A 9,874-nucleotide genomic window follows, 5' to 3' on the forward strand; every position below is an offset into this window, starting at 1 on the left:
CTAGATTCGCCTATGCCAGTGTGTATGGGCCTTAAGGGTTGGCTTGCTTTGTAAAGTTTGAAGATGATTATGTATAGCCTGCCTGGCTTTGTACATGTCCTGGAAAAGGACAGCATTGTCAAAATGAAGTAATGCGGTAGGAGAGAATGTGCAGCTTGCTTACTCAGCACTGCATTAGAACATTGCAACACCAGGACAAAAAGATAATCTGAAATAAATTATTCTTCAGCAGTTTAAAAGTGGGTACTGTGTTTAAATTCACTGTAAGAGGTAGTGGTATGTGTAGTTTATTATGAAGTGTTGTGTTCCCTACTATAATGGCAATGTCATATTCCTTATTCATGCAGCTTAAAAGAAAAACCAGGTTCTTTATAGAATTTATCCTCAAAAGGCAAGAAATGTTGTATCCACTCATACTTCAATATTAGATTGACATGGATGGCAGATTGTTTTTCATTTTCTTCTTTGCTTCATTAAAAAAAAAAAATAATCTAAAAAAACAAGACCACAAAAACTGACATTTTACAGTACACTAAACTTTTTTTTTTTTGAAGAGCACTCATTTTATTTCATTATAGAATACTGCCACCTTGTGGTCAAATAGCATAAAAATGACACTAGTCAAACTATACAGTATACTAATGTATTATCTTCTCTTTTTTTCATGTTATTTATTTTATTTATTTATTAACAGTTTCTTATATAGCGCAGCAGTGATACAACAAACAGGGTATTTACAGACAGTCAAAATGTAGGAGGGCCCTGCTCACAAACTTACAATCTATAGGGAAATAATATGTTGGTGCAAAACCCACCGAACTAATTGTTCTGAAAACTGCATGATGTTGTGATGGAAACTTCTAGAAATACCAAAAACCATTGGCAGACAGTCAAAATACCGAAACATTCCAAATGTCATTCCGCCATGGTCAAAATGCGGACACGGACAAAATGCTGACATTCAAAATGTCAACATATCGAAAAGTGGACATAGAATTTTTATGATTTTTCTTGCTGACTTGAGGTCCCACACTGGGCGACTATGCCCAGCGTGTATGGACAGCAATGAATACTATCATCGCTGGGGGGAAAGCCGTTCAGTGCATACAAACTGAGCGGCTTTCCCTCAGCCCGGCGCTGTCAGCGGGGAGAGGACGGCTTTGCATAGCACAGCGCTATGCAAAGCTGTCCTCAAATACGCTCATCTGCTGGTAATACCAGCAGATAAGCGGCTTTCCCAGCGATGATGTGGGTGCGCGCAGCAGTGCTCACCGCCGGGCCATACACACTGGGCGGCTTTAAGCTGAAAGCCGCTCAAACTTGCTGTTTTGAGTGGCTTTCAGCTATAAATCGCCCATTAAGTATGGGCCTTTGCTTTTACTTCACAATCCAATAGATTATAATAGTGTGAGGAGCACAGTGAGGCACTGAGTCTGATGTATGGTGAATACAGTGAGCCATGTAAGGGGACGCGGTACACTTATACTTTGACCATGTCGACACAAAAACATGTACATTTTTTGATATGTTGACATGGTAAATGGCAACATTTTTAGTGTCGGCATTTGACCATGTCGGCATAATGCAGGCTGGCATTTTGACCATCAGTATTTTCAATGTTGGGAAGTCATACTGAACCCATACAGAGAGGCTCTACAGCAGGCTTTTCCAACCCGCGGCCCGCGGGCCGCATGCGGCCCAGGTCCGCTAGTAATGCGGCCCAATGCAATAAAACCTGCTGGGAACGGGCTTCAATGGGGCATGATGTTTCTTCTGAAGCCCGGTCCCAGCAGTCCTTTGCGGAGGTGCGCGGGTGCACGGGTGACCACACACCCGCGCACTGACGTACGGCACTTACAGGATGGTCAGGCGCCAAAAGGAGTTGGTGGAGGCTGGCACTTAACGTGCAGTCGGCGGCCATAGGGAGACAAGGCGGCATATCTGGCGGCATAAAGACTGGGTCCTGCTGCAGTGCTGAATGTGGAGGGGCGGACGGCACAGCAAAAATAGTAAGTCAGACTTAATACAGGTCGGGTGGGGTGGCGTGGTTTGGGGGGTGGTGAAGAAGAGGAACTGTGGGGGCATATGTGTCATCTGGCACTGTGGGGGCATATGTGTCATCTGGCACTGTGGGGGCATATGTGTCATCTGGCACTGTGGGGGCATATGTGTCATCTGGCACTGTGGGGGCATATGTGTCATATGGCACTGTGGGGGTATATGTGTCATATGGCACTGTGGGGGCATATGTGTCATATGGCACTGTGGGGGCATATGTGTTATCTGGCACCCTGTGTCAGAATGTGAATTTTTTACTCATTCCCTGTGTCAGAATGTGTATTTCAGCTTATTTTCTGTGTGACAATGTGAATTTTGGCTTATTCTCTGTGTCAAAATGTGAATTACGACTTATTCTCTGTGTCAAAATGTGAATTTTTACTCATTCCCTGTGTCACATTGTGAATTTTGGCTTATTCTCTGTATCAGAAAGTGAATTTCGGCTTATTCTCTGTGTCACAATGTGAATTTTTACTCATTCCCTGTGTCACATTGTGAATTTTGGCTTATTCTCTGTATCAGAAAGTGAATTACGGCTTATTCTCTGTGTCAGAAAGTGAATTTCGGCTTATTCTCTGTGTCAGAAAGTGAATTTCGGCTTATTCTCTGTGTCACAATGTGAATTTTGGCTTATTCTCTGTGTCAGAATGTGAATTTTGGCTTATTCTCTGTGTCAGAATGTGAATTTCAGCCTAATCTCTGTGTCAGAATGTGAGAAACAATGTCAAACATCTCACTAACTTCATTTCCAATTAAGTTTAATATGTTAACTATGTTTTCTATGATTTTTTTGGATGATCAGGTATCGTTACTGTTATTTTATTTTATTTGCGGCCCAAATCAAATTTTCATCTTCTAATGTGGCCCAGGGAAGGTGAAAGGTTGGACACCCCTGCTCTACAGTAATATTGCAAACTGGATGAAATCATGGTTGCCTACCTGACCCTCTCCTTCAGGGAGAAAATGCTCTGTTCCTGGGCTTCCCTGGTAAAGTAGGATTGCCATCACCTGTGGTGAAACACCTTTCTTATCAATTACCTAGCTCCCCACAGGTGATGGCAATCATACATTACCAGGGAAGTCCAGGAACAGAGCATTTTCTCCCTGAAGGAGAGGGTCAGGTAGGCAACCCTGCATTAAATATGAAATACACAGTGGCGTAAGTTCATACCAGATGCCTGGAGATTAAAAACATGGCGGATCCCCTTTCCCAGAGGTTCCAGTTGTGCACATGGCAATGACTATTGGCGCATCAGCATTCTGACAGCTGAGATGTCAATGGTAGAAGTACAAGATGTGCTCACAATACTTCTCAGTGATGTTACTCGCTGCATACCTCCCAACATGACCCTCTCCAGGAGGGACACAATGCTCTGTTTCTGGACTTCCCTCTTAATTTATGATTACCATCACCTGTGGTGAAACACCTTTCTTATCAATTATCCTGCTTAAAACAGGTGATGCAATCATAGATTAAGAGGGAAGTCCAGAAACAGAGCATTGTGTCCCTCCCGGAGAGGGTCATGTTGGGAGGTATGTGGACGCTATCAGAATTCTGACAGTCTAATTCCTGGCTGTCGCTTGGTAGCAGTCACAGCTGTTGTAATCAGACTCAGTGTGTCTGCACAGCTCAACTAAAGTAGTCAAGCCTGAGTGTGTGCGCAACCTCTATTTCTTCAGCTGTTGTGGAGTAGCTTGTTATCTGAGCTCAGGCTGGTCTCCTGTGATTGGCCACCTTCCCCTTTATCTTGCAGTTAGCCTATCCTGCCTTGCCTGATCTGCATCCTGGAGATCTATGCTGCCTTGCCTTGCCCTGTATCGTGGTAAACCTGTCTGGTCTTGCCTAGAATCCTAAAAAAAATGCCTTGCATTACTTCTGTACCCAGTCACCTTGCTACTCAGTCACTGCCGGCGCTACCATTAGGCAGCTGCCTATGGGCGCCAGGCACTTGACGAGGATGTCTCTGAAAGAGACAATGGTATTTACTTAACACTATCTGTGGCCACAAATCCAGTAAGCTGGGCAGCACTTCCTGCCGTTTGGCTGACTCTGCAGACATGTCACAGTCTGACATGCCTGGTGTAGCTAGCCAGCAGTAGCCACACTCGCACTGCCGATGCCCACCCCCTTCCCTAGCTGCATGGTGGCCCCTCCCTCCCCAGGACCGGCCACCAATGTGCAGCTTTCTCAGGTCTCTTCTCCCATCCCTCACGAACCCCCGCCCCTCTTCTCCGTAGCTCCGCCCTGTTTTGTCATCAGTTCCTTTTTATGCAGTGTGTGTGGCTTGCAGCTTCCTGGGATTGACACCACAGAACTTCCATGCAAGCATAGGTGAGTATTGCATTTATAGAGGAGTGGGTATTTAAATCATGTGAGGGATTGGGGTTTATATGTATATTACCAGGGGATGTATTACTATTATCTGTAGAGCTGGAGGGTGCTGTAATATTGGGCCTGATTCAGACCTGTTTGCTAGGCTGCGTGTGTTTGCAGCCTAGTGAACAGGTAAATGCTGGCCGCCTGCCCTCCCCACGCACACACAAACTCTCTCCTACCTGGCAGCAGTCCCCTGATTTCCCCCGCACTCCCACCCGTTGGCGTCATCTATACCCCCACCAACAGTGTCTCTCTCACGCACTTCCCTGCTCTTCCACCACACAGCATTCAGTGTGTCTCTGTGTAAATGCCTGAGTGACAGCATCAGTGTGTCCGCATGTTAGTGTTTGTGTAGTGCCTAAAGTTGATCTGCATTTGCTGTTGTTAATGCTCAGTAGACCCCCAAATACCCCACCATCCTATTCGGAGTGTACATTTTGGAGTTAATTCTTGTTGAGTAACAAAGCTGCAAAATTTGCAGTTTTGTGAGTCAACTAAATGCTACAACACATGCACAGCAACCATCAAATGATTTCTACAGCGCTCGCAAATCTAAGTCACTCTCTGGTGACTCAGATTTGCGGTACCCTGGTACGGGTAGAGGGTGGGCAGGTGACGTCAGCTGCCTGCGTCATGGCCGAAATACCATGGGCACGGCCATGTTTGCCACCCCACTTACCCTGCCCATACTGCTCCATGTGAACGGGCCAGGGACTATGCCGCATCCGTTCGCACAGTTGGCCTGCATAAGCGAATGTGCAGGCCATCGCTCACCATTGCGAATTTGCAATGGTGAGTATCAACCTAAATAACCTCTATAGGCACTGCTGCTGGCAATTATCTTAGGCTGCCCCTTCACACCACGATAGACTCTCCACCCCACTCCCTGCATGCTGCCTTGCATGGTCTCCTTGCAAACTCCAAAGCCAGGCTTGCAGCCATGACCAGGGCACTCAACAGAGCACCGAGTCACTTTACTACAGCAGAGAATGGGAGACCATGGAGGATGGTGCCCCCTTGAGGGCTAGGAGCCCAGTGGCAACTTACTCCATATTCTCCAGCAAATCTCCCAGTTCCATTGTCCTATTTGGACAGGAAAACATTCCTGAAAAAAAGATTGGAGAACAGAAATTCAGAAATAAACCCCCAGAAACTGCAGACATTGATGGAGATTCTATTTATTATGCAAAGTCACCCCAAGAGAACAGTGAGAGAGGCTGTTTTGCTAGTAGCTCATTAAATACAGAATGAATCCGCAGAATTTAAGTCAAATGAATTCAAAGATGCGCAAAGTGGCCATTTTGTTATATTCCAACATCCAGTTTTACAAAGGTTATTACAAAAAACATTACAGGGTTCACAATTTCCAGTCCCCCATCTGCCTTTGATTTGTAGGCTCCTTTTGACTATGGACCTTATTCTGGTCCATACGCAAAGCTGCGAAATTTGCAAGCACTCACAGACCGAAGACACCTCTGTAGTGTCTTAGGTCTGCAAGTGCCCTGTATGGGAAGCAAACAGGCAGCTGACATCCGCTGATGTCAGCTGCCCGTCCCCCACACCCGCATCATGGGGAAATGTCCATAAAATGCTACTGCCCCATACCCGCACTGCTAGGTGCGAACAGGCCGTTCGCTGTGCCCGCTCACAAGAGGCATCTGCACATGCTCAAAATGCACAAAACATCGCTCCTTCGTGCAACCGCGCGGGTGGAGCAAACCAATTAGAATAACCCCCTATGTTCATACGGTTTCCCCAGAATAGTAGAAACAAAAAGTGAACATTTCCTTCTTCACATTAATTGCAGCAATAAAAAGAGGTGACTGACATACAGAAACATCAGGACTAAATCGATTTTACACAGGTCAAACCCCCCCCCCCCCCCCTTACTTTTCAGGTGCTAAAGATGGAGCCATGTTGTCTATGGAATCCATTTTATAAAATACATTTTTAAGTTGTTCAAATCCTTTTGCTAACAGACATTGGGGAAGTTTGACCACACAGAAAAAGTTTCGATCAAAACAGGAGTTTGTGGTTAAGCTACAGGAAAGCTACCATAGGTACCAGACAAGGAACAAGACAATATTAGAACCTTGTGGTCATGCCAGTATCGACAAAGTTAAGTAAATGCTAAGCAAGTTTCGACTTTATTCAAAGAGCTTAATTAGAATAGAAATTGTATAGAAGTGCAGCTTTTATGCAAATCAGAGAGCTATATTACTTGTTGAAAGTCAATAAAGAACTCACTTCTCACCTTCATTAACATGAGAGTGATTTTGGTTACATAAGTTGTGTCCAGTCACTGACTGAATGTGTGCTGTGACCTAAGGAATATGGGGGTCCAGTAAGAGACTACCTTTAACATGGCATATTCTTGATTTCTTTCCCAATTTAAAGAGGCATAATCGCCTTGTCTAAAATGGATGCATAGTATCTTAATTTGGGTACTGGCACTAAAGAAGCTGTCTGTAAGGCAAACTTCCTTGCCCCTTTCCCCCATCCAGAATACTTCTCACTTGAGCTGATTACACAAAGGCCTTAGGCTCCATACCTCTTCTTTAGAGAACAGTACCACTGTGATGACATCTGCACAAGCAACTATCATTAAGGAAGATCCAATGCTCAGCTGCACCCTTCCCATCATGCTGCTCCCGCACCTCCTAATAAAAGGATTAATCGCAAACACGTACAAAAGGGAGCTCAGTGGACAAGCCTCCAAATAAAAAAAAATGCTAGGCCCTACCCAACCATGAACAAATGGGAAGCTTTCGGTATTCATGTAAAAATGTCTAAGTCAATTTACCATCCTTACAGGGAAGCCATACCCTTCTAGCAAAGTCCATAGGTACTCCTGATTGACTTGATCAAAAAATATACATACACCAGCAATGCACTACGTGCAGGTGATACTATTGACAGGCTTCCCTTCTCTGTATTCACAGAATCATAGACGCACACCAATGACATGCGCCAAAACGCGCCCATGGAAAAGCATATCCGGCCAAATTGCAGTGACTCAGAATATGGCAGACTAAAGCTGGCCATACATCTACAGAGCGATTGTCAGATTGGGCTGGTTGGAAAAAAAAATCCTGGTAACGGATGAGAGCAAATGACAGTTGACCATTTGCTTTGAAATGCTGGAAAACTGCCAAAAACTGTCATTCAGATATTACTCGGATTTTGTTCACCAGTCTGATCTGGCAATCGATCTGTAGATGTATGGCCACCTTTACGCTAAGAATTGCGCATGAGCTGTATGCAAAACTTGTCATTTATATCAGTGCACAGAGATCCATGAGTGAGAAATCAGCATGTGCCTGAGAAAAAGCAAAATTTCAGAGCATATTAACAAAGTTTTGCGAACACATTAAAGTCCAGATAATCTTGCGTTACATTAATCCATTGTGATGTGAATCATCCATGAGAAATGCGTCTAGTGTAAGTATGTGGGATGTGCATGTGTTTACCTGTCAGTAAATGCGTCAGCTGCCATCAAAGGCGTGGGAAGCAGACAACGCAGCATCTCAAAATGACTTTAGAACAGTATACTTAGATAATTTTACCTGAAATTCAATGGCAAGATGACAAAAAAGATCTGTATTGACGGAAGATAAAATTATTAACCATGTGTATGTCCTGTAGCAAATACAGCGATACCAAAGAGATAGGATTACAATACCCAACTGTTAGATCAGTGCATCAATTTACTGCATTTATGATAAAATTCCTCAGGAAACTTTCACCAGACCTCCTGTTCTTCATACTGCCCTAAATAAGTCGCAGCATTTGTATTATATACATTCAGACATCCTTTTAAAATCCATAAAAATTATAGGAGCTATTTAAGGAAATGGGGGGAAAAAAAAAATTAAAGAGACTAGGCATTTTTTGGGGGGGGGGGGGGGGGGGGGAATTAAGCCACATTCCATTTCTACATCTTTCAAATATGTTTCCAATCATATTTACCAATTTGTTTTATGAGGTCAATGTAGGAAGGAGTATACAGAATAAGGGAAGCTAGGAAGGGAAGCTAAAATAACAAAAAGAACTGTCCTTTGTCCTACGTAAAATAATTATAGGAGAAGCAGAACTTGTCATCCAAACATTATATTCCTTTTAGATGATCAAAATTAGTTTTAGAGAAGTGGCGAGGTATGATATGATAAAACAAGAACAACAAACAAAAGATAGATTGATTACTCCACTGGCGCTCTGAATAGGATGGTACCTCCCTTGAAATGGAGGCACGGTCCTCTTCTCCCAAATGAATACGATCACTACAGTATATGTATAAATACTATACATCCCATTGTATTAAACAACGATCCTCTTCTCCGCCTCTGTATAGTCAATTGCTGTGTTAAATGAATTCAGCCCCCCTCAGAACGATGGATAGGCACAAGAGTATAGAAGACTCCCCCAAAAAGGAATTCAGAAGAAATGGCAAAAATAGTGTAATACCATTTAATACATGAAACACAATAAAATACAGAAGTGGGACAAATACAAATGCGGAAGGTAAATGGAAGAATGGCCTGTTACCCGTATGCGTGGAGAACTTGGATGGCAATCCAGTCCTCAGGTGACCCAGCTCCGAGCGCTTTCGACCTCCACTGAGGTCTTTTCTTGAAAATGTTATATTGTAACTTTCCATGTTGTTTAATGGAATACAGGGCTTAAATCAGCATGGATCCCTAATGTGAGTATATGCAGTGGTGTGAAAGGAGAAAGCTGCTGCCCAGATGGAAAGAAGACACCCCTTGCTAACTTGTATGAGAATTGTGAATGGTTTGCCAGTCACGATCCACTCACAAATACTGTAAATGTGCAATTTCCAAACCATCCAACAGCTTTTGCCATCTGAGAATGTCTGAGGCTGGCACTAATCTGCAATTGAGACAGGGTGTAAATTGTCATCCTTGACATCACAAACCATGTTCAAAATGCCTGGGCACATCTGCGTTTTTTCAGACACACCCAGAAAATGGCAGGTTTTAACCCCCAAACACTTTCCTGTCAGTCATGCTCTGGCTAAATTGCGTTTACAATCCATACTATAGTGTATAGCAGTTGGTCAGGTAAGAGGGGTAAATATCCCCAAATGGGGTAAAAATAAAATTCCTGGGGGTAATGGACAGTCACACTGCCGAAACACAGCTGGGCATGCATATGAATCTAAATGCAGCGCGACAGTTCATTACCCACAGGAATTTCATTTAATTGCATATAGAATCTATATATATAGATTTTATACACATGAACAGCTGTGTTACAGTACTGTAGTGTACAAGGACCTGGCACAGTGCAGTGCCCCAGGTCCTTGTGTATAACACTCTTATCTATGTGATGTCCTGGGCCCCGCCTCCAAGTTCGTCTGCTTCTTCAGTAGAGTCGACCAATTGCTGTGCCATCTCGGCTGTGTACAGTCTGTACTGC

This window comes from Crinia signifera, chromosome 3, assembly GCF_055691185.1.
Source record: "Crinia signifera chromosome 3, ASM5569118v1, whole genome shotgun sequence".
Classification (NCBI taxonomy): domain Eukaryota; kingdom Metazoa; phylum Chordata; class Amphibia; order Anura; family Myobatrachidae; genus Crinia; species Crinia signifera.